This window comes from Pristiophorus japonicus, chromosome 24 (genome assembly GCF_044704955.1).
Source record: "Pristiophorus japonicus isolate sPriJap1 chromosome 24, sPriJap1.hap1, whole genome shotgun sequence".
NCBI classification, from domain to species: domain Eukaryota; kingdom Metazoa; phylum Chordata; class Chondrichthyes; family Pristiophoridae; genus Pristiophorus; species Pristiophorus japonicus.
In genome coordinates this window covers 35,664,204-35,691,117 of record NC_092000.1, presented here as the reverse complement: position 1 = coordinate 35,691,117, position 26,914 = coordinate 35,664,204, and the positions used below count along the sequence as shown (strand labels likewise).

At 47.9% G+C, this 26,914-nt stretch overlaps 1 protein-coding gene across 7 annotated transcripts in view; it reads right to left on the bottom strand.

The window, feature by feature from the left end:
* The window catches only part of LOC139238000 (EVI5-like protein), a 425,899-nt gene that overhangs the window by 322,297 nt on the left and 76,688 nt on the right, over positions 1-26,914 (bottom strand). Inside the window, exon 1 of one of the 7 annotated variants that reach the window (XM_070867394.1) lies at positions 8,725-8,820. The exons of the other annotated variants lie outside the window; for them this stretch is intronic. The gene's annotated coding sequence lies outside the window, so the exon portion shown is untranslated. Of the gene's footprint in view, positions 1-8,724; positions 8,821-26,914 lie in introns of those variants that run through there. 7 annotated transcript variants of the gene reach the window in all.

Below are 26,914 nucleotides of genomic sequence, written 5' to 3'. Positions count from 1 at the left end.
ACATGATAGGTCCAAGTCAGCATGGATTTGTAAAAGGGAGATCATGCTTGACAAATCTTCTGGAATTTTTTGAGGATGTTTCCAATAAAGTGGACAAAGGAGTACCAGTTGATGTGGTATATTTGGACTTTCAGAAGGCTTTAGACAAGGTCCCACACAGGAAATTAATGTGCAAAGTTAAAGCACATGGGATTGGGGGTAGTGTGCTGACGTAGATTGAGAACTGGTTGTCAGACAGGAAGCAAAGAGTAGGAGTAAATGGGTACTTTTCGGAATGGCAGGCAGTGACTAGTGGGGTACCGCTGGGTTCTGTGCTGGGGCCCCAGCTGTTTACATTATACATTAATGATTTAGACGAAGGGATTAAATGTAGTATCTCCAAATTTGCGGATGACACTAAGTTGGGTGGCAGTGTGAGCTGCGAGGAGGATGCTATGAGGCTACAGAGTGACTTGGATAGGTTAGGTGAGTGGGCAAATGCGTGGCAGATGAAGTATAATGTGGATAAATGTGAGGTTATCCACTTTGGTGGTAAAAACAGAGAGACAGACTATTATCTGAATGGTGACAGATTAGGAAAAGGGAAGGTGCAACGAGACCTGGGTGTCATGGTACATCAGTCATTGAAGGTTGGCATGCAGGTACAGCAGGCGGTTAAGAAAGCAAATGGCATGTTGGCCTTCATAGCGAGGGGATTTGAGTACAGGGGCAGGGAGGTGTTGCTACAGTTGTACAGGGCCTTGGTGAGGCCACACCTGGAGTATTGTGTACAGTTTTGGTCTCCTAACTTGAGGAAGGACATACTTGCTGTTGAGGGAGTGCAGCGAAGATTCACCAGACTGATTCCCGGGATGGTGGGACTGACCTATCAAGAAAGACTGAATCAACTGGGCTTGTATTCACTGGAGTTCAGAAGAGTGAGAGGGGACCTCATAGAAACGTTTAAAATTCTGACGGGTTTGGACAGGTTGGATGCAGGAAGAATGTTCCCAATGTTGGGGAAGTCCAGAACCAGGGGTCACAGTCTAAGGATAAGGGGTAAGCCATTTAGGACCGAGATAAGGAGAAACTTCTTCACCCAGAGAGTGGTGAACCTGTGGAATTCTCTACCACGGGAAGTAGTTGAGGCCAATTCACTAAATATATTCAAAAGGGAGTTAGATGAAGTCCTTACTACTCGGGGGATCAAGGGGTATGGCGTGAAAGCAGGAAGTGGGTACTGAAGTTTCATGTTCAGCCATGAACTCGTTGAATGGCGGTGCAGGCTAGAAGGGCTGAATGGCCTGCTCCTGCACCTATTTTCTATGTTTCTATGTCTCTATGTTTCTATTCTGAGGGGGCTTGACAGGGTAGATGCAGAGAGGATGTTTCCCCTCATGGGGGAATCTAGAACTAGGGGACTATGGGCTCAATTTTGCCTAAGTCTGTTTTCTGGCATATTGCCAGAGTTATGCCTGTTTTCCTAGGCCAGAAATGCGCCAGAAATAATTTGCCAAAGTTTCCCCGATCAAATTTGGCGCCGCACGGCGTGTTCAGTCGCCTCGGGGGATGCCACAACATCTGCACATGCGCGGAAAAAAAGTTACATTTGACGTCATTGCAATGGACGCGCATGCGCAGTACAGCTCCGAATTGGCTATCGGCCATTTTTAAAGAGCCAGTTGTGTGAGAAAGAGTATTGTGTGAGAGCATTGGAAAAATAGCAGCTGCAGCAGTACAAGATGCAACTTACAAGAAGTGGAGGCACGAGTTACTGTGATTGAGAACAGATGGCAGGAGCTGGACACCAGCAGAGGTCACATAAAAGTTCCACCCGAAGAAATTAAAAAACGCTGGAACCAAGTTGCAGAAGATTACTGTGCAATGGTGACCATGAGATCTGGAGGCCAGCGTAAAGAAAAAAGTAGCAGGACCTTGGTCAAGTAGTTAGTGCAAGTAATATTTTAATTTATTCAATGGAATTGCAATTGTAAATGTGACCATCAGTATGTCCCAACCAGCAGAAAGACACCCTCTTTAAAAAGTTAGGTTTTCATCTTTTCAGAGGAAGGTGGCACATAATAATAGGGAAAAGAACTCAAACAGTAGGCGGCTCGGCAAATCTGCACCTATTGACACACTGGGAGAAGGTCGCTGCTTTGATAGGTCCTGCCTGGAGAAAAGCAACCACCACTGCACAAATTGGGCCCACATTCGAGGGAGAGTCAAGTCCTACAAATTCATCGTGGTCCTTCAAAACAGCCTGCTGACTGGCCAGGGATGTGTGAACCTACTCATGCCAGCCATCCTGCCCCCTCCTCTGCTGCTAACCATTTGACTGTTCTGTTATATGTTGCAGAACTTGAGGCCAACCCGGACGATGCAGAAGATTCAGGCGCGGATGAGCCTGAAGAGGAGAACATCTTCCAATCCAACCCTCCAGACCAAAAACATTTGGGTGAGGGGGAGGGGTAGGGGATGGAGCTGGTTGAAGCTCCCACTGTTGTACTGACTTTGGAGGAGGTGCCGCTCATTGCGTTGACAGCCCCTTCCACAACTTGTGGTTTGAGTGCTGGTGGGACATTCCATGGTATCACACCTTCCGAGGTTGCGGGTCCCAATGGTGGGGTGCAGCGAGGCACACCCAGGGTCCCATCATCCCAGGTTGCGGCTCCCAGTGGTGGGGTGCAGCGAGGCACACCCAGGGCCCCATCGTCCTAGGCTGCAGGTCCCAGTGGTGGGGTGCAGCAGGGCACACCCAAGGCCCCATCTTCCGAGGTTGCAGGTCCCAGCGGTGGAGTGTAGCGAGAGACACACCCATGGGGAGGAGGGGAAGGAGAGCTCGACAGCGCTTTCCTGAGGTGCAGGATCTAACAGATATTGTTCAGATGATGTCACTGAGTGCGGAGAGCATTGACCCTACCCGGTCATTCCTGGATACCATCAGTGGGGTGAGTGATGAGGTAGCTGGACTGTCGGGAGAAGTAACAGCAATGACACGAGAAATAGAAACGATGTCCGGGGCCATCAGTGAGGGAATAGTGGTCATGAGGAAGAGAATGTTGCAGGTTGTTGAGACACTGTCAGGGCGCATGAGAGATAGCATGTTGGAGTTAACTGCTGCAATAAGGGAACATGCCCAGACCCCGGACCCATTGACAGAATCAACTGTCACTCCCTCTCCAATCCCCACACCCGGTCTCTGAAAAGCCGGGCCCTCCAACTTGCCGCCTGCCACTGACGTCTCCTCCCCGCCGCCCCAACAAGTGCCCGAGATCTTAGAAAGAATAAGCTTGGTACCAAGCCAAGAAACACTGCGCCACTGCCTGCGGGCAGGGGTGGCGGTAAGTCCAAGACCAAGCGCAGTGGGTGGTCTTAGAATAAGGTGGAGGACAGATGGATGGGTGCAGCTTTTCTTTGCTGCTGATATTATTGTTGTTACTGTTGTAATTGTTCTCAAATAAAAAGTTTTTAAGTTATGTAAATTTATAAAGTTTAAAAGTTTGTACATGATCTTAAAGTAAAGTTCGATACAAGAATAATTTTATTTAAATACAAAAGAACTGTTTGTTAAACTTTTGAATAAAATATATTTTACATTAAAACTGAATCAGTCCCATTATTTGTTCCATTGACACAACACAACATTACGGAAAAGCTCCAAACAGCAAACATATCCATGTTGAATAGTTGTCGCTGAGCCCTCAGGCATCAGTAAAGCGTTCACGGATGAGCTGCTGGTGCAAGGCTTGAACAATTGTTAAAGGGGCACGATGGCCCACCCTCCTCCGCCATCGTGCTCCGGCCTCAGGCACTGGCATGGGTTCCTCATCGTCATCGCCCTTCTCTTGCTCGTCATCTGCATCTTACGCATCATTATCAGCCACTCTCACCGCAGGTGGGTCTTCCACTACCAGGTGCTGTGCCTCATGATGGCTAAGTTATGCAGCATGCAAGTGAACTGACCAACAATCTCAGGGGAGTACAGCAAGTAGCCTCTGGAATGGTACAGGCATCAGAATCACTTTCAATATGCCAATGGTCCTCTCTATAATGCTGTGTGTCGCAATGTGCGACAATGTTGTATTCAGTTAACTTCCATCCAGGTAACGTGTAGGGGCATCATGAGCCAGGTGGCGAAACCGTACCATTTGTCTCCCAGCAGCCAGCTCTGCTGAAAACATGGCAGATATAACGCTGTTGCATACGATGAATGCATCATGGGTGCTCCCAGGGTACCTTGCATCAACTGACATATGATGCATGTTGTCACACACGAGCTGCACATTAATGGAGTGGAAGCCTTTTCTGTCCCTGTACATCTCGGAATCCTCCAAAGGTGCTCGCAAGGCGATGTGGGTACAATCAATGCAGCCCTGTACCTTAGGGAAGCCAGCAATCCTGGAGAAGCCCACAGCACTGTCATGAATTGCTTGGGCGGTCGTGGGGAACTTTATGAAGTAATTCCTCCGCTCATACAGTGCAGCCGTCACCTGGCGAATGGAGTCATGTGTTGCATGTTGAGAGATGGCGCACACATTCCCAGTTGTTGCTTAAATGAGCTGAAGGCATAGAATGACAAAGGTTACACAGCTGCACTTTCAACTGACAAAGTAATCCTCCTGATGCTTCTAGGTTACAGGTCTGCTTTCACCAACTCTCAGATCTGTTACAACTTCTTTGCAGAAACGCAGCCTTCCGACAGTTTGCATCACTCAGGTAGAGGTACAAACGCCTGTCTCAACATATTCGTGAGTAAGGCGTCCTGCCCAGCATCCTACGGGCTCTGATGTTCCTGATGCGATGATGTGGAATCAATTGTCTCCTATGTAGCACCATGATGCAGAAGGCTCGCACAAGGTACGGCATTGTCAGTATTGCTCCCATACTTAAAATTAACCTTTGAAAGGAGCTCAAAACGGCAGGCAAGCAGGCAGGACAGGTTCGCAGTTCTCTCTCTCTCCCCAAGGTCTTATGCCTTCTCTCTCCACCCCCCCCCCCCCCCAAACTAATTGCAGTCTTTTGACTTCTCCCCTTCTCTCTCCCCCCTCCATTCATTACATTCTACAGAAGCCTTCCAATTGGCACCTCATTCCCCGGCCTCAGTGCAGAAGGATTCCGATCGGTACCTCACTCCCCGGGCTCGAAGCCTTCCAATCGGCACCTCCCGCTCTCTCTCCTCGGCTTGTTTTCTCGCCAAGGCCCGAGCAGGGCTGATTCTGACAACCAAAGCTATGACCCTCCAGTCCTGCTTCAAGACATGCGGGTGGTGGCATGGAATGAGTAAAAAAAAAAAGAGAAAACTTCTGAAATCCAACAAATTTACATTTACTACGTTAAGACAGATTTTTAAAAAGTTGAACATTATTATTGATTTTTATAGTGTTCTTGACTCCCTCCAAAATCTTCGATTTAAAAACAATGGTGTCTTTCAACACCGATTTCTCAATGTGCGCTGGTTTTTTTAACTGTCCAGACGGTTTTTCAGGAGTGGTCAGACATGCCGACCTAGGAGGAAAAAACGTTGGCCAAGCGGCGAAAAATTTTTTAAAAATATGACGTAAAAAAAAACTGGCTTAGAAAAGTCGTAACTAAGTCAGTTACGCCGGCGCAGATCGCAGGAGGAAACTTAGAAAAAAAATGAATACGCCAAAAAGGGAAAAATTGAGCCCATAGTCTCAGAATAGGGGGTCGCCCATTTAAAACGGAAATGAGGAGGAATTTCTTCTGAGGGTCGTGAATCTTTGGAATTCTCTACCCCAGAGCACTGTGGAGGCTGGGTCACTGAATATATTTAAGGTGTAGATAGACAGATTTTTGAATGATAAGGGAGTCAAAGGTTATGGGGAGCAGGCAGGGAAACATAGAAAATAGGTGCAGTAGGCCATTCGGCCCTTAGAGCCTGCACCATCATTCAATATGATCATGGCTGATCATGCAACTTCAGTACCCCATTCCTGCTTTCTCCCCATACCCCTTGATCCCTTTAGCCATAAGGGCCACATCGAACTCCCTTTTGAATATATCTAATGAACTGGCCTCAACAACTTTGTGGTAGAGAATCCCAAAGGTTCACAATTCTCTGGGTGAAAAAGTTTCTCCTCATCTCGGTCTTATATGGCTTACCCCTTATCCTTAGACTGTGACCCCTAGTTCTGGACTTCCCCAACATCGGGTACATTCTTCCTGCATCTAACCTGTCCAATCCCGTCAGAGTTTTATGTTTCTATGAGATCCCTTCTCATTCTTCTAAATTCCAGTGAATATAAGCCTAGTCGATCCAGTCTTTCTTCATGTATCAGTCCTGCCATCCCAGGAATCCGTCTGGTGAACCTTCGCTGCACTCCCTCAATAGCAAGAATGTCCTTCCTCAGATTAGACGACCAAAACTGAACACACTACTCAAGGTGTGGTCTCACCAAGGCCCTGTACAACTGCAGCAAGACCTCCCTGCTCATATAGTCAAATCCTCTCACTATGAAGGTCAACATACCATTTGTCTTCTTCACCGCCTGCAGTACCTGCATGCCAACTTTCAATGACTGATGTACCATGACACCCAGGTCTCATTGCACCTCCCCTTTTACTAATCGGTCACCATTCAGATAATAACCTGCCTTCCTGTTTTTGCCACCAAAGTGGATAACCTCACATTTATCCACATTATACTGCATCTGCCATGCATTTGCCCACTCACCTAACCTGTCCAAGTCACCCTGCAGCTTCTTAGCATCCTCCTCACAGCTCACACTGCCACCCAGCTTAGTGTCATCTGCAAACTTGAAGATATTACATTCAATTCCTTCGTCTAAATCATTAATATTTGTAGTAAATAGCTGGGGTCCCAGCACTGAATCTTGCTGTACCCCACTAGCCATTCTGAAAAGGACCCGTTTATTCCCACTCTTTGCTTCCTGTCTGCTAACCAATTCTCTATCCACGTTACCCCCAATCCCATGTGCCTTAATTTTTCACATTAATCTTGTGTGGGACCTTGTCAAAGTGGAGTCGAAGCCAAGATCAGATCAGCCATGATCTTGTTGAATGGCGGAGCAGGCTGAAGGGGCCAAATCCTGCTCCTATTTCTTATATTCTCGTGTCTCAAGGCGCTTCACAGAAGCATTAACAAAATCTGACACCAAGCCACACAAGGAGATATTAGGACAGGTGACCAAAAACTTGGTCAAAGAGGCAAGAGTGACTTAAAGGAGGAAAGAGAGGTGGAAAGGTTTAAGGAGGGAATTCCAGTGCTGGGCATCGGCAACTGAAGTCACGCCACTAATGGTGGTGCATTTAAAATTGGGGAATCTCAAAAGGCCAGAATTGGAGGAGCGCAGAGATCTCTGGGGCGGGGGGGGGTTGAAGGGCCGGAGGAGATTACAGAGATCAGGAGGGGCGAGGCCATAGAGAATTGAAAACAAAAATGAGAATTGCAAAATCGAGGCACTGCCAGACCAAGAACCAATGTAGATCAGCGAGCACTGGTGATGGATGAACGGGACTTGGTACGAGTTAAGATACAGGCAGCAGAGTTTTGGATGAGCTCAAGTTTGCCAGGAGTGTGCTGGTATAGTCAAGTCTAGAGGTAACAAAGGCATGGATGAGGATTTCAGGAGATGAGCTGAGGCAGGGGCAGAGTTGGGCGATGTTACAGAGGTGGATGTAGGTTGGTAACAGAGCAAATGGGTGGTCGGAAGCTGATCTCAGTCAAATAGGACACTGAACAGTCTGGTTCAGCCTCAGATAGTGGTCAGAGACAGAGTCTATAGCTGGGCAACAGAGTTTGGGTGGGGACTGAAGACAATGGCTTTGGCTTCCCAATATATAGTTGGGAAGAAATTTCTGCTTATCCAGTACTGGATGTTGGACAAGCAGTGTGAGAATTCAGACACAGTCAAGGGATGAAAGAGGTGGTGGTGAGGTAGAGCTGCATGTTGTCAGCGTACATGTGGAAACGGACGTGTTTTTGGATGATATTGCCGAGGGGCCTCTCTGATGTCTTTGTGGATACTACGGCAACCCAATAAAGATTCTGTGACCCACCATCTAATAATGTGACAGGCATTTAAAATATTCAAAGCTCAGTGAGGGGGATCGGATAACATTTAAAAAACTACAAGAACAAAGCTCACTTCCATCAATATTTAAACCCCTCGACTGGTTCAAAGCAATAAAATAAATTCCCAGGCAAAGGCAAATCAATACACTCTGTCAATTCACTGAAACATAGGAAACAGCAGAGAGGAATTAATCACAACTACAGGGACTATGGCTCGAAGCAAAACAGTTATCTGGGAAATACCAAGTTCGCTGTCGATTTTATACCTTGGGGAAAGCATATTACCCAGTCATGTGATCATTACCACCACGATAATGGTCACTTCTCCCCACCACATACACGGTTTACTTCTCTGCCAGAGTGTCAGGTCTGCAGAATACCTAGCGGTTGATTGTTCAGTAATTTGACAAATATCCATGTGTGCTCATTAGTTTATGCTGTTCCATACAGTTTAATTTATAACAATTAAAAGTCAAAGGAGAAATAATGATCCTTCATTTATATAGCACCTTTCATAAGAACGTAATAAATAGGAGTAGGCCATACAGCCCCTCGAGCCTGCTCCACCATTTAGTACGATCATCCTCAAGGTGCCCCAAACGCCAATGAAATGGTCATTGTTGTAATGTAAGCAAACACGGCAGCCAATTCGCACCAAGCAAGATTCCACAAATAGCAATAATTACCTGATGATTGATTTTTAGAGATGTTGGTTGAAAGATAAATGTTAGCCAAGACACTAGGGAGAACTCCCCTGCTCTTCTTCAAATAATGCCATTGGATCCTTTGTCCGACAGTGCAGCACTCCCTCAGTACTGCACTGGAGTGTCAGTTTGGATTATGTGCTCAATCTCTGGAGTTGGGCTTGAACCCACAACCTTCTGACTTGGAACCGAGAGTGCAACCACTGAGTCAAGGCTGACACCTAAACACAAAAGGGTACATGAAGTACATCACAATGCAAGAAGGATTGAGAGAATAAGCATTATGCAGGTATCATTCTGCATTCCATGGCCGTAGTGTGTACCATCTACAATATGCACTGTAGCAACTCGCCAAGGCTTCTTCGACAGCACCTCCCAAACACACGACCTCTACCATCTAGAAGGACAAGGGTAGCAGGCGTATGTCAACACCATCACCTCCACATTCCCCTCCAAGTCACACACCATCCTGACTTGGAAATATATCGCCGTTCCTTCATCGTCGCTGGGTCACAATCCTGGAATTCCCTCCCTAACAGCACTGTGGGAGCACCTTCACCACACGGACTGCAGCGGTTCAAGGCGGCTCACCACCACCTTCTAAAGGGCAATTAGAGATGGGCAATAAATGCTGGCCTTGCCAGCGACACCAACATCTCAGGAACAAATAAAACACTTTTTGCAACAATAGCATGTGTTTTGTGATCATTCAGACATTTTTCTCTTTACAGAGGGGGTGCCATGGAAAGAACTATAATGGAAGTCAGTTTGAATATTCCATTCAACATAAAAACAAGTATATAAAGTAAAACTTAGCCAAATGAGAAAAACTAACACTGGTTTTGACAAACGTGTACAGTACATTTGAGGAGAGAAGAGCGAGCACTCTCTGCTTACTCCCAAGCATGTACAATGCCTCTTGCCATCTTCACCTGCATCATCGTTCTAGTTGCATGCTAGCGTGTCATAAAATTGAGAATGGGAACTCTGAATTTAAGGTGGCTCACCACCACCTTCACATGGGAAACTAGGGATGGGCAATAAATGCTGGCCTTGCCACCGATGCCGATATCCCAAGAATGAACACATTAAAAAAAATCCCATTAAGTGTAATTCAGACCCCCAAACTGAAAATGCTTTCTTCAGTTGGGTTAGATCAATGAAGTGTGTTTCAGCAAACATGGTGTTCTGATCGCTCTTGCAGATATTTGTTATGCCACATGGCAGGAATCAAAACATCATTATTGATACAGGCCCTGAAAGTACAGCTGGCAGTCCTGCATCTTGTACAGATATGTAAAAGAAGTTAGAAGATACTTGCACCATAACAGCCTTGTCATTTACACACAATGGATGGGGTCACACCTGCATTGAAACTTGACAGCCGAGCAGATAGCGATGGAGTGGAGGGAGACAGAACAATATGCACATGAATGTGAACTAGGTCACCAATGCGAGAGAGCTTGCAAATGATATTACTGTTGCAGTCCTGTCAGTTGAGGTACACATCAGCCATAATCCAAATGAATGGCTCGAGGGGCCGAGAAGCCTAATCCTTTCCTATGATCATATAAACAGTATAATTATCAAATTCCTGTACATTAAGTCTTTGCTCACTATCACAGCACAAATTCAACCTGAGCATTCAGGAATGAATACTTCAGAGAGGCACCGCTTAGAGGAAAGAATACCGTCAGTTTAAAAAATACCAGGCGACCAAGTTAGGAGGATCTGCAAGAGCGATCAGAACAGTGTCGTTAAAGACAGCAAAATATTGGAGATTTACATGCAAATTTCTTACAGGTATCAACTGTAAAGGATAAAAGCAACTCGCTAACTGATTTCTGTAGTATACCAAGCATCCTAAAGGATTCCCAAGTCAGCGTGTCAGGGTAAATTTGGGGGACTTAGCAATAGATACAGATAGAGATCATAGGGTGAAATACACATGCCACAGGGTGCTGAAGGTGACCAGAGAGACTGAGGCAAAAATCGTTCGCTCTGGGTGGAAACAGGCAAAAGTAGTACCCAAATTTAAAAAGAGCGGCAACATTGAGCAGGCAACCACAGGTTAATCAGGTTAGTAACAGGTAAAATGATGTAATTTATCAGAGGAACAGGCCGGGGAAATACTTGTTACAATCACAAGCAGCCAGCGGGGAGGGGACTTGGGAGGGGAACATCTTGCCTTACCAATTTCCCCAATCTCTGCTGCTGGCTATAAATAAAGTTGAAATAAGGAACAGAGCATTTAAGAGGTTAAAGGTCAGATGTGGGAGGGAGAGAGGGGAGTCCCACAGGACTCTGTGATTAGAAACAATAATGATTCAATCTACAGAATTGACCTAGATACCAAAACCAACAGGAAGCTGCTCAGAATTTGCTGTTGCCAGCAAAATTATAAAAGAATAAAGCAATTTAGAGAGAGGGGTAGCAAACAAAAAGATACAAAAGAATTAGATCAGTTATGCAACTGGACAGACACGTGGCAACAACTTGTATTTATACAGCGCCTTTAGTGTAGTAAGACGTCCCAAGATGCTTCACGAGCGATAAAACAAAATTTGACACCAAGCCACGAGATATTAGACCAGATGAACGAGGTAGGTTTTAAGGAGCGTTTTAAAGGAGGGGAGAGAGGTAGAGACGCAGAGAGGTTTAGGTCGGGAATTTCAGAGCTTACGGCGTTAGCAGCTGAAGGCACAGCCACCAATGGTGGAGCGCTGAAATTTAGGAATGCACAAGAGGGCAGAATTGGAGGAGCTCAGCTAATGTGCAGGGTTGTAGGGCTGCAGGAAATTACAGAGATGGGGGCGTGGGGGGAGGCCATGGTGGGATTTGAAAACAAGAATGATCATTTTAAAATTGAGATGTTGCTAAACCGGGAGCCAATGGAGCTCTACTGGTGATGGGTAACCTGGACTTGGTGCGAGTTAGGATATGGGCTGCCGAGTTTTGGATGATAAGTTTACAGAGGGTAGAAAATGGGAGGCCGGCCAGGAGTGCATTGGAATAGTCAAGTGTAGAGGTAACAAAGGCATGGATGTGGGTTTCAGCAGCGGATGAGCTGAGGCAGGGGCGGAGATGGGCGATGTTACGGAGATGGAAATAGGCGGTGTTAATTATGCTGCGGCTATGTGGTCGGAAGCACATCTCCAGGTCAAATAGGACACCAAGGTTGCGAATAGTCTGGTTCAGCCTTAGATCATTGCCAGGGAGAGGGATGGAGTCAGTGGCTAGGGAATGGAATTTGTGGCAGGGACCAAAGACTTCTCAATAGTCCTACAGTCTTCCCAATAGTTAGGGAGTTTCTGCCATCCAGTATTGGATGTCGGACAAGTAGTGTGACAATTTAGTGAATACTGATAAATGCACAACAGACAAGTTAAAAATATGGTTTGTGAATGAGACTGGATTAACGCAGATCGACCTTGAAGTAAGCCACACATCACTTTCAATGTCCGGTCAATGAATCAGATCAATACCACTATGCCTGATAAAGTGGTGGATGCAAATTCAATAGTAGCCTTCCAAAGTGATTTGTTTAAATACTTGGAGAAAAAATTGCAGGGATATGGGGAAAAAATTGCAGGGATATGGAGAAAAGAGTGGGGAAGTGCGACTAACTGGATTGCTCTTCGAAAGAACCAGCACAGACTCGATGGGCCGAATGGCCTCCTTCTCTGCTGCACTATTCTATGATTCTATATCTATCAATATATATGGAACTTGCACCAATGCTTCAACAGTGCAGCGGGCAGGCCACACATAGGACTGTGTGCCTCTTGGTCACGACACCACACAGTACAAAGAGACACAGACTGGAAACATATAAAAGAACAAGACAAATCCTGAAGTGCAATGGGATGAACTACAAGATTGGATGTGGCAGGGGGGGCGGGGACACCCTTTTAGCGAAATCTAAAAAACTATAAACTGCACAAATAAAATAAACTCATTATAAGAACATAAGAAATAGGTGGAGTCAGCTATTTGGCTCCTCAAGCCTGCTCCATTTAATAAGATCATGGCTGATCTGATCATTGACTCAGCTCCACTTCCCTTCCCCCTCCCCTCTACACTCTTATCGCTCAAAAATCTGTCTATCACCGCCTGAAATATATTCAAAGACCCAGCCCCCACAGCTCTCTGGGGCAGAGAATTCCATAGATTTACAACCCTCAGAAGAAATTCCTCATCTCAGTTTTAAATGGGCAGCCCCTTATTGAGACTATGCCCCCTTGTCTTAGTTTCCCCTATGAGTGGAAATATCCTCTTTGCATTCACCTTGTAGAGCCCCCTCATTATCTTATATGTTGCAATAAGATCACCTCTCATTCTTCTGAACTCCAATGTGCACAGACCCGACCTACTCAATCTATCTTCATAACTCAACCCCCTCATCTCCGGAATCAACCTAGTGAACCTTCTCTGAATAGCCTCCAATGCAAATATATCCTTCCTTAAATACGGAGATCAAAACTGTACTCAGTAATCCAAATGTGGCCTCACCAATACCCTGTACAGTTGTAGCAGGACTTCTCTGCTTTTATACTCCATCTCCCTTGCAATAAAGACCAACATTCCATTGGCCTTCCTGATTACTTGCTGTACCTGCACACTAACTTTGTGTTTCATGCAAAAGGATCCCCAGGTCCCTCTGCACTGCAGCACTTTGTAATATTTCTCCATTTAAATTATAATTTGCTTTTCTATTATTTCTGCCAAAGTGGATAACCTCACATTTTCCCACATTTTACTCCATCTGCCAAATTTTAGCCTGTCTATATCCCTTTACAGATTTTGTGTGTCCTCCTCACAATTTGCTTTCCTACCCATCTTTGTATCATCAGCAAACTAGGCTACATTACACTCGGTCCCTTCATCCAAGTCATTAATATAGATTGTAAATAGTTGACAACCTAGCACCGGCCCCTGCGGCACCCCACTAGTCACTGTTTGCCAACCTGAAAATTACCCATTTATCCCGACTCTCTGCTTTCTGTTAACTAACCAATCCTCTATCCATGCTAATATATTACCCCCAACCCAGTGAGCTTTTATCTTGAGCTGTAACCTCTTACGTGGCACCTTATCGAATGCCTTCTGGAAATCCAAATACACTACATCCACTGGTTCACTCTTATCCACCCTGCTCGTTACATCTTCAAATAACTCCAGCAAATTTGTCAAACATGATTTTCCTTTCATAAAACCATGCTGTCTCTGCTTGATTGAATCATGCTTTTCCAAATGTCCCACTACTGCTTCCTTAATAATTAACTCCAGCATTTTCCCTGTTTTTTGTCTGCCTCCTTTTTTAAATAGGGGCGTTACACTTCAGAGTAGGTGGAGAAGTAGAACTAGAGAACATAGGAAGGTACAGGACCAAAAACACCACTGCTGTACATTGACCTGTCCCAGTGTCTGCAAAATATCATATTCCAGGATATCAGTCATACACCCTCTATCAAATGTTTCTCCAGGTACTTGTCCAACTCTCTCGAATTTGTTGACAAATCAGACCCCCACAACCTTCTTTGGCAGCCCATTCTTACATTCTCACCTTCTCCATAAAGTTAAACTGTCTTTTCACCCTCCCTATTGTAAGGACCAAGCTGTGTTCCCATGTTGTAGAATCTGTGACCATATTAAATAAACTGCTACTCAACTTGGCTATGCTGTTTAGAATCCTGAATATTTCCATAAGATCCTCCTGAGCCTTCCCTTCAGTGCAAACATTACCAGCTTTTGCAACCTCTCCTCATGACTCAGATCCCTATCAATTCAGTTGCCCTTCGCTGTATCCTCCCCAGTGCTTCTAACTTTAGAATCCAAAATATTTGGAATAACCTACCACAGTAACAGGCAACAACATTAAGGTATTCAAAATATGATTAGATGTTATGATGAGAATTAGCATTCGACCAGCTTAGACTTCAAAAGGGCTCAATAGTTTTTTCTTATCCCTCATCTCCTTAATCTTAATTTTCGAAGAGCAGGGGAGTTCTCCCCGGTGTCCTGGCCAATATTTATCCCTCAGTCAACATCACTAAAACAGATTATCTGGTCATTATCACATTGCTGTTTGTAGGAGTTTGCTGTGCGCAAAAATTGGCTGCATCATTTCCCACATTACAACAGTGACTGTACTCCAAAAGTACTTCATTGGCCTTAAGATGTTCGGTGATCTTTTTTTAAAAAAAATGCTCTTTCCATCTCTTTCTCCATCTTCCCATTCCTAAGGCTTGATGGACACTTGGATAAATAAAGTTGTTGAAATTACATACAGAAAAAAGAAAGCCAGTCTCAAAATAAGAGGATCACTAAATGCAATTAGATTAAATGCTCTTTGCTACTGAGTTACCTTACTGCCTGTGAGCTTGTGAATTTGAATGTGTTCCAAATGTTCGGGTATTTGGGGCAGTGAAGTTTACGGGATTCTGACAGTAATCACACACATGTAAAAAGGAGCTGCTGAGAGACAGCATCACACTCGCAAGTGCAAATAAATCCAATAAAGCATGATGTTTACTGGAGTTGCTAGTCAGTGCTCCAGGCTTTGTGAATACAAGTATTTATAGACTCAGTAACTTCCCACCAGCTATTTACAATATACATTAATGATTTAGACGAAGGAATTGAATGTAATATCTCCAAGTTTGCAGATGACACTAAGCTGGGTGGTGGTATGAGCTGTGAGGAGGACGCTAAGAGGCTTGGACAGGCTAGGTGAGTGGGCAAACGCATGGCAGATGCAGTATAATGTGGATAAATGTGAAGTTATCCACTTTGGTGGCAAAAATACGAAGGAAGATTATCTGGATGGTGACAGATTAGGAAAAGGGGAGGTGCAATGATACCTGGGCGTCATGGTACATCAGTCATTGAAAGTTGGCATGCAGGTACAGCAGGCAGTGAAGGTGGCAAATGGTATGTTGACCTTCATAGCTAGGGGATTTGAGTACAGGAGCAGAGAAGTCTTAATGCAGTTGTACAGGGCCTTGGTGAGGCCTCACCTGGAATATTGTGTTCAGTTTTGGTTAACTAATCTGAGGAAGGATGTTCTTGCTATTGAGGGACTGCAGCAAAGGTTCACCAGACTGATTCCCAGGATGGCAGGACTGACATATGAAGAAAGACTGGATCAACTAGGCTTATATTCACTGGAATTTAGAAGAATGAGAGGGGATCTCATAGAAACATATAAAATTCTGACGGGATTGGACAGGTTAGATGCAGGAAGAATGTTCCCGATGTTGGGGAAGTCCAGAAGCAGGGGACACAGTCTAAGGATAAGGGGTAAGTCATCTAGGACCGAGACGAGGAGAAACATCTTCACTCAAGAGTTGTGAGCATGTGGAATTCTCTACCACAGAAAGTTGTTGAGGCCAGTTCGTTAGATATATTCAAAAGTGAGTTAGATGTGGCCCTTACAAGGGATCAGGGGGGTATGGAGAGAAAGCAGGAATGGGGTACTGAAGTGCATGATCAGCTATGATCATATTGAATGGTGGTGCAGACTCGAAGGGCCAAATGGCGTATTCCTGCACCTATTTTCTATGTTTCTATATTACGCGTTACAGCCTACTCTGACCTTGTTCCGTATTGTTCTTTGAACTTAACATTCCAGTTTTGAGAGACCCTTGCAGCAGCCAGATTGCAATGGCAAGTGAAGCAACTATCCAATAATTTGCCAGGATACGGACAGTCGAACTACATGTTCAGAATCACAGCTGAGTAAGCAGCCACTGAGAGGTAGAACCAATGCCATACCTGCCATACATTCCTCCTCCCCTCTCCCAGGAATGCAGATTAAGTTAGAGTGACTGCTGCCAACAACCGGAAGCTGCTCTGCGCATTAATCTGGAAGCTGATATCGATGTTTCTCCTTCAACATGCCCACTACCATCCCGCCTTTTTCCCCTCAGAGCCAGCTCCCTTCCTGGATTATCGACCCACAGAGACTGCTCCCTTCTTGGCTCCCAGCCCTACCGCCCAACACACAGAAACCGCTCCTTCCCGGCTTTTTTTCCATACAGTCCCAAAGACACGCACCATTCCGGGCTTCTCCCCACACCCCGTCCTTTCCCCGACCCCTCCAGTCCTTTCCCCCCCCGTCCCTCCCCCCCAACTCCCTCCTGCCCCTCCCCCACCAACTCCCTCCTGCCCCTCTCCCCCACTCCCTTTACACCAACTCCCTCCTCCCCTTTCCCCCCTCCCCATCCACTCAATCCTCCCCCTTCACTCCTCCCCCCCCACTCCCCCCTACCACCACTCCCTCACCCCTCACCTCCTCCCCCACCTCCTCCCTCCAAACCCCTCCCCCCAACTCCTTCCTACCCCTCGCCTCCCACTCCCTCCTTTCCCTTCTCCCCCACTCCCTCCTTGCCCTTCTCCCCAACTCCCTCTTCACCCCGCTCACCCATCCACACCCTCCCCCTTCACCCCCCACACCCCCTCCCCCATCCACTCCCTCCTCCCCCATCACCCCCCTCCCCCTTCACCACTCCCTCCTCCATCACCCCCCTCCCCCTTCACCACTCCCTCCTCCATCACCCCCCTCCCTCCTCCCAATCATCCCCCCTCCCCCCACCCTCCCCCCCCATCCTCTCCCTCCCTCTTCCCCATCTCCCTCCCTCCTCCACCTGCCACCCACTCACTCCTTTCCCTTCCCCCCCTCCACCTGCCACCCATTCAATCCTTTCCTTTCCCCCCCCCTTACCCCCTCCCCCTTCACCACCCCTCCCCCTTACCCCCCTCCCCCAATCCTCCCCCTCTCCATCCGCTCCCTCCCCCTTCACCCCCCTCTCCATCCGCTCCCTCCCCCTTCACCCCCCCTCTCCATCCGCTCCCTCCCCTTCACCCCCCCTCCATCCGCTCCCTCCCTCTCCACCCCCCCTCTCCATCCGCTCCCTCCCTCTCCACCCCCCCTCTCCATCTGCTCCCTCCCTCTTCCCCCCCTCCTCTCCCCCCCCTCTCCATCCGCTCCCTCCCTCCCCTCCCCCTCCCCCCCCCCCCTTCATCCGCTCCCTCCCTCTTCCCCCCCCCCCCTTCATCCGCTCCCTCCCTCTTCCCCCCCCCCCCCTCTCCATCCGCTGCATCCCTCTCTCCATCCGCTCCCTCCCTCTCCATCCGCTCCCTCCCTCTTCCCCCCCCCCTCTCCATCCGCTCCCTCCCTCTTCCCCCCTCTCCATCCGCTCCCTCCCTCTTCCCCTCCCCCCCTCCATCCGCTCCCTCCCCCTTCACCCCCCCCTCCCCCTTCACCTCCCCCCTCTCCATCCGCTCCCTCCCTCTTCCCCCCCCGCCCCTCTCCATCCGCTCCCTCCCTCTTTCCCCCCCCCTCTCCATCCGCTCCCTCCCTCTTCCCCCCCCCTCTCCATCCGCTCCCTCCCTCCATCCGCTCCCTCTCCATCCGCTCCCCTCTTCCCCCCCCTCCATCCGCTCCCTCCCTCTTCCCCCCTCTCCCTCCCTCTTCCCCCCTCTCCATCCGCTCCCTCCCTCTTCCCCCCCCCCCATCCGCTCCCTCTCTCTTCCCCCCTCTCCATCCGCTCCCTCCCTCTTTCCCCTCCCCTCCATCCGCTCCCTCCCCTCCCCTCCATCCGCTCCCTCCCCTCCCCTCCATCCGCTCCCTCCCTCTTCCCCCCCCCCTCTCCATCCGCTCCCTCCCTCTTCCCCCCCCCTCTCCATCCGCTACCTCCCTCTTCCCCCCGCTCTCCATCCGCTCCCTCCCTCTTCCCCCCGCTCTCCATCCGCTCCCTCCCTCTTCCCCCCGCTCTCCATCCGCTCCCTCCCTCCATCCCCCCTCTCCATCCACTCCCTCCCTCTTCCCCCCCTTCTCCATCCGCTCCCTCCCTCTTCCCCCCTCTCCATCCGCTCCCTCCCTCTTCCCCCCTCTCCATCCGCTCCCTCCCTCTCCATCCGCTCCCTCCCTCTTCCCCTCTTCCCCCCCTCTCCATCCGCTCCCTCCCTCTTCCCCCCCCTCTCTATCCGCTCCCTCCCTCTTCCCCCCCTTCTCCATCCGCTCCCTCCCTCTTCCCCCCTCTCCATCCGCTCCCTCCCTCTTCCCCCCTCTCCATCCGCTCCCTCCCTCTTCCCCTCTTCCCCCCCTCTCCATCCGCTCCCTCCCTCTTCCCCCCCCTCTCTATCCGCTCCCTCCCTCTTCCCCCCCTCTCTATCCGCTCCCTCCCTCTTCCCCCCCCTCTCTATCCGCTCCCTCCCTCATCCCCCCCCTCTCCATCCGCTCCCTCCCTCATCCCCCCCCTCTCCATCCGCTCCCTCCCTCTTCCCCCCCTCTCCTTCCGCTCCCTCCCTCTTCCCCCCCCTCTCCTTCCGCTCCCTCCCTCTTCCCCCCCCTCTCCTTCCGCTCCCTCCCTCTTCCCCCCCCTCTCCTTCCGCTCCCTCCCTCTTCCCCCCCCTCTCCATCCGCTCCCTCCCTCTTCCCCCCCCTCTCCATCCGCTCCCTCCCTCTTCCCCCCCCCCTCTCCATCCGCTCCCTCCCTCTTCCCCCCCCCCCCCTCCATCCGCTCCCTCCCCTCTCCATCCGCTCCCTCCCTCTTCCCCCCCTCTCCATCCGCTCCCTCCCTCTTCCCCCCCCCTCTTCCCCCCCCCCTCCATCTGCTCCCTCCCTCTTCCCCCCCCCTCCATCCGCTCCCTCCCTCTTCCCCCCCCTCTCCATCCGCTCCCTCCCTCTTCCCCCCCCTCTCCATCCGCTCCCTCCCTCTTCCCCCCCCTCTCCATCCGCTCCCTCCCTCTTCCCCCTCTCCATCCGCTCCCTCCCTCTTCCCCCTCTCCATCCGCTCCCTCCCTCTTCCCCCCCCCCATCCGCTCCCTCCCTCTTCCCCCCCCCCATCCGCTCCCTCCCTCTCCCCCCCTCTCCATCCGCTCCCTCCCTCTTCCCCCCCCCTCTCCATCCGCTCCCTCCCTCTTCCCCCCCCTCTCCATCCGCTCCCTCCCTCTTCCCCCCTCCCTCCGCTCCCTCCCTCTTCCCCCCTCCCTCCGCTCCCTCCCTCCCTCTCCCCCCCCCTTCCCCCCTCTCCCCCCCCTCTTCCCCCCTCCCTCCCTCTCCCCCCCCCCCTCTCCATCCACTCCCTTCCTCTTCCCCCCCCCTCTCTTTTCACACTCCTCCCTCCATCCACTCCCCCCTCCTCCACCAACTCCCTCCTACCCCCCCCCCCTCCCCACCACCCTTGGCCAACTCCCTCTTCCCACCCATGGCCAACTCTCTCCCCTCCTCCCCCCCAACTACCCAACACCCCCCCTACCCCCACCCCCCCCCCTCCCAAATCACCCTCTGTCAACTCCTCCTCCCCATACCCTCATTTTCTTACAAACCAACTAGGATGATGACTTGTAATACACACTAACAAATTAAAATACTGTGGCACCATTTCAACCAGCATCAGAACTGTTCAAACTTAAATTTCCCCATTGCAGGGACTGAGCAATAAACTTGTTGAGTCACTCCACAAACTGCTCACTTTAGATTTTATATTGCAGTTCAGGATAATCACATTTTGCGAGTCAATCAGTTTCAGGCTGGCAAAGAATAATTTAAACTCCCCCACACATCCAGTTAATAGATGCTGAATAGCAACTGCTTTGCAGTGCGATGTGTGTAGGATACTGTACCCGTGAGATCAGATTGCGAATCGCAAGTAACTCATGAGCACTGGAGGCAGCAGCGACACTTGTCTCACACCAGCAAATTCAAATCAGTGGTGTACTGTCACAGGCGTGGATGTTCTGTTATTGCACAGCTTTTCTCGGTGCTGCCTCCTCTATATTTCCGTCATTTTACATCCCTATCAATTTAGTTTCAAGTCTGAATGTGCTACACAGCTTGTTAAGCCATTAATGCAATGAAGTGTGGTTGTGCTATCAGTGAGAGAAAGCCAGTTCATTCCCACAACACTGAGTTCCTGATCTCAGCCAAAAATCAACTTAAATAGGTTAGCAATAATTTATCTTTAATGGGTGCAGTGTCTTTAAGAGTTTCGATGTAGAGTTTCCCCATCCCTCAGCCATGGAGTAAGAAGTTATGGGATGAAAGTCACACTCTCCCAGTGCCCATTATAGAGCAGCACTGAAGGCTGTCGGCCAACATATCCTGTGAGTAGCTGAGCCACAGAATATACCACGGTTGAACCGTCGGTCTGTGTCGTTAGCTGATTTCTGCCAGTGCAGCAATAGAGGTGCTACATTTGCTGCAGTCCCCAGATTAGGGAGGGCATGACCCTAAACTGGAAAGTGGATATCAGACAAGCACCACATCATGCTTAGCTGGGACGTTCCTCTCCCACCCACCCATCTCCCAAAACCAACTCGTCCAATAGCCTGTCGATATTCACTGCAAAGGCTCACATAATTGCTGCTTGGACCAGTTTACAAAAGACACTGTACACTAGCAAGGAGTCAATGCCTCGAGGAGAGAGGAAAGAGGAGAAAACTGGCCAAAGGGTTTGGTCACCTTGGCTTCAGAAAACAAGTGTAGAACAGGGGGAGGAGGGTGTTTCCGATTCCAGATTATAATCATGGCACAGGCAGTCTGATTGAATCCAAACAGCAGAATGATGGCAGCTCAAGAGGCTGCTGATCTCTGCCTGCACTTGCTTTTATCCAGAAAGACTGGAGGCTGCACCCAAAGTCTATTACTCAACAGGAATCAGCCAAAACAAAACACTTATTCCAGATAGGATATGAAAGGAACTTCCAAGTTGATCTTAAAATTGTACTGCATTGTAATTTTAAAAGGGTGAAATGATAACACTTCCATAAAGTATCTTTAAACTGAAATAAAACACTGTCCTTAAAAGCTCTTTGAATTCTTGGAGCTTTCAGTGACATTTTTTTTAAATGAACAGTTAATTGAAGTTCTTCCTCTGATTAATTGTCTGTCCATTTTTGTAGAGTACAATATAAGCTTTAATCCAAGGTAACTTGTCAAACATCCCTTTGGGTGCAGGGCAATATCTCAGAGAAGTTCGGAAAGAAATGCAGCCCTCTTTTCTAGCTGCCTTTGAAACAACACTCCAAAATGTCTCATGTACTTCATTATTACTTGGGGATGCCCACTGAGGTATGATAAGCATGTCAGGCTGTTACACTAGATATTCTACATGGGTTCAGCATCAATGACCACTTCCATAAGTGGACCTCGTGTGCCCCATGAACCGGAGTGCAACTTTACCTGCCCAATATCTATATGAATGTAGTGAGAGCCGGGGTCAGACAAAGCACCCTTGCACTGTATTCAGCTTACTGAAATACATCACATGCTGCCACTTGATAGGCAGATAAATATACACCATCAGGCCGAGGTATATAAACCAACAGGCATTCAACAGCTAAATGAACATGAGTAAACAAAGTATTTTATAGTATTTCTAAATTTTACTATTGAAATACCAAAACATGAACCAAAGAAAAAAAAAATTAACTTCTTGTGAAATGTTAACATGAGACCTCTGATTTAGTGCAGTGTTCCTGCTGGCTAGAGACTGACTGGTATAATGTTAGCCACAAATGCATTTGCATCTTAGAATGAAAATGTTCATTCTATCCGGGCCCATCCCCCACCTCCTCACAGAACCTAACTACAACCAATAGGCATCGTCACCTGCAAGAGAGAATCTAGTAAATCTAAGAAAGACACAAATGCTTCATTATTGTCATGGTGCACTCTTCACTTCAGAAACATAGGGTTGTACAGGTACAGAAAGGTCCAGTGGGGTAACTCGGTCAGACCCTGGTTTGAAATGCTCTGCCCAAACACTGTTGCTGCTCAACCAAACCTAAACAATTCTTCTTTTTAGTTGTATCCTCTTGTCTTAAAATGTAAGCCAAAAAATCACTACTCCACATCATATTCATCTCCATAAAATCCACCTCCTCCATCTTTGACAACTTTCAATCCAACTGCTTACTACATAACTACATATCTTTGGCCCAGGATGGCCAATATCAATGGCTCCATCTCCTCAAACTTTGTCCCTCTCTTCTTCAAAGCTGGTGTTATCCCCCTCTTCAAAAAGCCTTGATCTCGCTATCCTCTTGACCCATCATCACCAAGCCCTTACCTCTCAAGGTCCTTGACTGCATTCTCACCCATCCAATTCCTACCTCTTAGAAACATAGAAAATAGGTGCAGGAGCAGGCCATTCAGCCCTTCTAGCCTGCACCGCCATTCAATGAGTTCATGGCTGAACATGAAACTTCAGTACCCCCTTCCTGCTTTCTCGCCATAACCCTTGATCCCCCGAGTAGTAAGGACTTCATCTAACTCCCTTTTGAATATATTTAGTGAATTGGCCTCAACTACTTTCTGTGGTAGAGAATTCCACAGGTTCACCACTCTCTGGGTGAAGAAGTTTCTCCTCATCTCGGTCCTAAATGGCTTACCCCTTATCCTCAGACTGTGACCCCTGGTTCTGGACTTCCCCAACATTGGGAACATTCTTTCTGCATCTAACCTGTCTAAACCCGTCAGAATTTTAAACGTTTCTATGAGGTCCCCTCTCATTCTTCTGAACTCCAGTGAATACAATCCCAATTGATCCAATCTTTCTTGATAGGTCAGTCCCGCCATCCCGGGAATCAGTCTGGTGAACCTTCGCTGCACTCCCTCAATAGCAAGAATGTCCTTCCTCAAGTTAGGAGACCAAAACTGTACACAATACTCCAGGTGTGGCCTCACCAAGGCCCTGTACAACTGTAGCAACACCTCCCTGCCCCTGTATTCAAATCCCCTCGCTATGAAGGCCAACATGCCATTTGCTTTCTTAACCGCCTGCTGTACCTGCATGCCAACCTTCAATGACTGATGTACCATGACACCCAGGTCTCGTTGCACCTTCCCTTTTCCTAATCTGTCACCATTCAGATAATAGTCTGTCTCTCTGTTTTTACCACCAAAGTGGATAACCTCACATTTATCCACATTATACTTCATCTGCCATGCATTTGCCCACTCACCTAACCTATCCAAGTCACTCTGCAGCCTAGTAGCATCCTCCTCGCAGCTCACACTGCCACCCAACTTAGTATCATCTGCAAATTTGGAGATACTGCATTTAATCCCCTCGTCTAAATCATTAATGTACAATGTAAACAGCTGGGGCCCCAGCACAGAACCTTGCGGCACTCCACTAGTCACTGCCTGCCATTCTGAAAAGTACCCGTTTACTCCTACTCTTTGCTTCCTGTCTGACAACCAGTTCTCAATCCACGTCAGCACACTACCCCCAATCCCATGTGCTTTAACTTTGCACATTAATCTCTTGTGTGGGACCTTGTCGAAAGCCTTCTGAAAGTCCAAATATACCACATCAACTGGTTCTCCCTTGTCCACTTTACTGGAAACATCCTCAAAAAATTCCAGAAGATTTGTCAAGCATGATTTCCCTTTCACAAATCCATGCTGACTTGGACCTATCATGTCACCATTTTCCAGATGCACTGCTATGACATCCTTAATAATTGATTCCATCACTTTACCCACTACTGAGGTCAGGCTGACCGGTCTATAATTCCCTGTTTTCTCTCTCCCTCCTTTTTTAAAAAGTGGGGTTACATTGGCTACCCTCCACTCCATAGGAACTGATCCAGAGTCAATGGAATGTTGGAAAATGACTGTCAATGCATCCGCTATTTCCAAGGCCACCTCCTTAAGTACTCTAGGATGCAGTCCATCAGGCCCTGGGGATTTATCGGCCTTCAATCCCATCAATTTCCCCAACACAATTTCCCGACTAATAAAGATTTCCCTCAGTTCCTCTTCCTTACTAGACCCTCTGACCCCTTTTATATCCGGAAGGTTGTTTGTATCCTCCTTAGTGAATACCGAACCAAAGTACTTGTTCAATTGATCCGCCATTTCTTTGCTCCCCGTTATGACTTCCCCTGATTCTGACTGCAGGGGACCTACGTTTGTCTTCACCAACCTTTTTCTCTTTACATACCTATAGAAACTTTTGCAATCCGCCTTAATGTTCCCTGCAAGCTTCTTCTCGTACTCCATTTTCCCTGTCCTAATCAAACCCTTTGTCCTCCTCTGCTGAGTTCTAAATTTCTCCCAGTCCCCGGGTTCGCTGCTATTTCTGGCCAATTTGTATGCCACTTCCTTGGCTTTAATACTATCCCTGATTTCCCTAGATAGCCACGGTTGAGCCACCTTCCCCTTTTTATTTTTACGCCAGACAGGAATGTACAATTGTTGTACTTCATCCATGCGGTCTCTAAATGTCTGCCATTGCCCATCCACAGTCAACCCCCTAAGTATCATTCGCCAATCTATCCTAGCCAATTCACGCCTCATACCTTCAAAGTTACCCTTCTTTAAGTTCTGGACCATGGTCTCTGAAATTACTGTTTCATTCTCCATCCTAATGCAGAATTCCACCATATTATGGTCACTCTTCCCCAAGGGGCCTCGCACAATGAGATTGCTAATTAATCCTCTCTCATTACACAACACCCAGTCTAAGATGGCCTCCCCCCTAGTTGGTTCCTCAACATATTGGTCTAGAAAACCATCCCTTATGCACTCCAGGAAATCCTCCTCCACCGTATTGCTTCCAGTTTGGCTAGCCCAATCTATGTGCATATTAAAGTCACCCATTATAACTGCTGCACCTTTATTGCATGCACCCCTAATTTCCTGTTTGATGCCCTCCCCAACATCCCTATTACTGTTTGGAGGTCTGTACACAACTCCTACTAACGTTTTTTGCCCTTTGGTGTTCTGCAGCTCTACCCATATAGATTCCACATCATCCAAGCTAATGTCTTTCCTAACTATTGCATTAATCTCCTCTTTAACCAGCAATGCTACCCCACCTCCTTTTCCTTTTATTCTATCCTTCCTGAATGTTGAATACCCCTGAATGTTGAGTTCCCAGCCCTGATCATCCTGGAGCCACGTCTCCGTAATCCCAATCACATCATATTTGTTAACATCTATTTGCACAATTAATTCATCCACCTTATTGCGGATACTCCTTGCATTAAGACACAAAGCCTTCAGGCTTGTTTTATTAACACCCTTTGTCCTTTTAGAATTTTGCTGTACAGTGGTTCCATGGTTCTTGCTCTAATCCCAGTTTCTGCACTGCTCAAAGCACCCACCCTGGTGAAGTTATCAAAAATAACCCGTGACTACCGTGGCTGTAGTGTGCTATTTCTCCTCGACATCTCCATAGAATCTGAAACAGTCAAACACTCCACCCATATCTCTGGATCATCTCTGTGGCACCACTCCTACTCGTTTCAAAGTAGCCAACATGTTTCTTCTTACCCTCAGCCACCTTAGAGGAGCCCCAAGGTTCAAACATTGGGCCCCTAATGTTCATCTGCATGCTTCCCCTTAGCAACATCATCCATAGGCACTGGATTAGTTGGTGCTGTCACTCAGGCCCCCCCTTCCCAGAGTCTGCGATCACCACAATGCATTCAGACATCAAATCATGGATAAGCAAGTAAGGTTTCTAACTTGACATCAGCAAGACTCAAGTCACCCAGTCTGGCTCCACACTATTAGCTCCAATTCCTTTCCACATTCCAGCTGCTTACTCATATTGAACCTGGTGTGTGTAACCACAGAGTATCATTTGACTTTGAGCTGAGCTTCAACCCAAACTAAGCTTCAAACTAAATATCCTATCCATCACCACAGCTGTACTTTTGCATTCAAGTGTCTGCTCTACACCTCAATGTGGCAGCTCCAGATTCCCATCTAGCTATAATTATTCTAAGCTTCACAGTAACAAGTGTTTAAAATGTCTGATTTTTTTTGTTAAGCCACAATAACTTGCTAGAGGGGCCTACAAGGTAGGCAACCTTCCTTCATTCACTAACTCATGATGAATCCGGTCAGTTGTGTCTTGGGAACTGACCCAGACTTGTATCAGAGCACGTACTTGTGGCAATGGTCCGCAGGGAAGGAAGCATGAAAAATTCCATGATGCTATCGTTAGAAGCAACTGCAGTCTGCACTACAATCAGCACTGAGCACATGGCCAACAGGTGTCAGCCGTAGCTCAGTAGTAGCATTCTCCCCTTGAGAGTCAGAAGTTCAGTGGAAGTGAGAGTTCTAGATTTCCACTACCCTTTGTATGAAGACATGCTCCCTGACACCACCCCTGAATGGCATAGCTCTTATTTTACGACTATATCC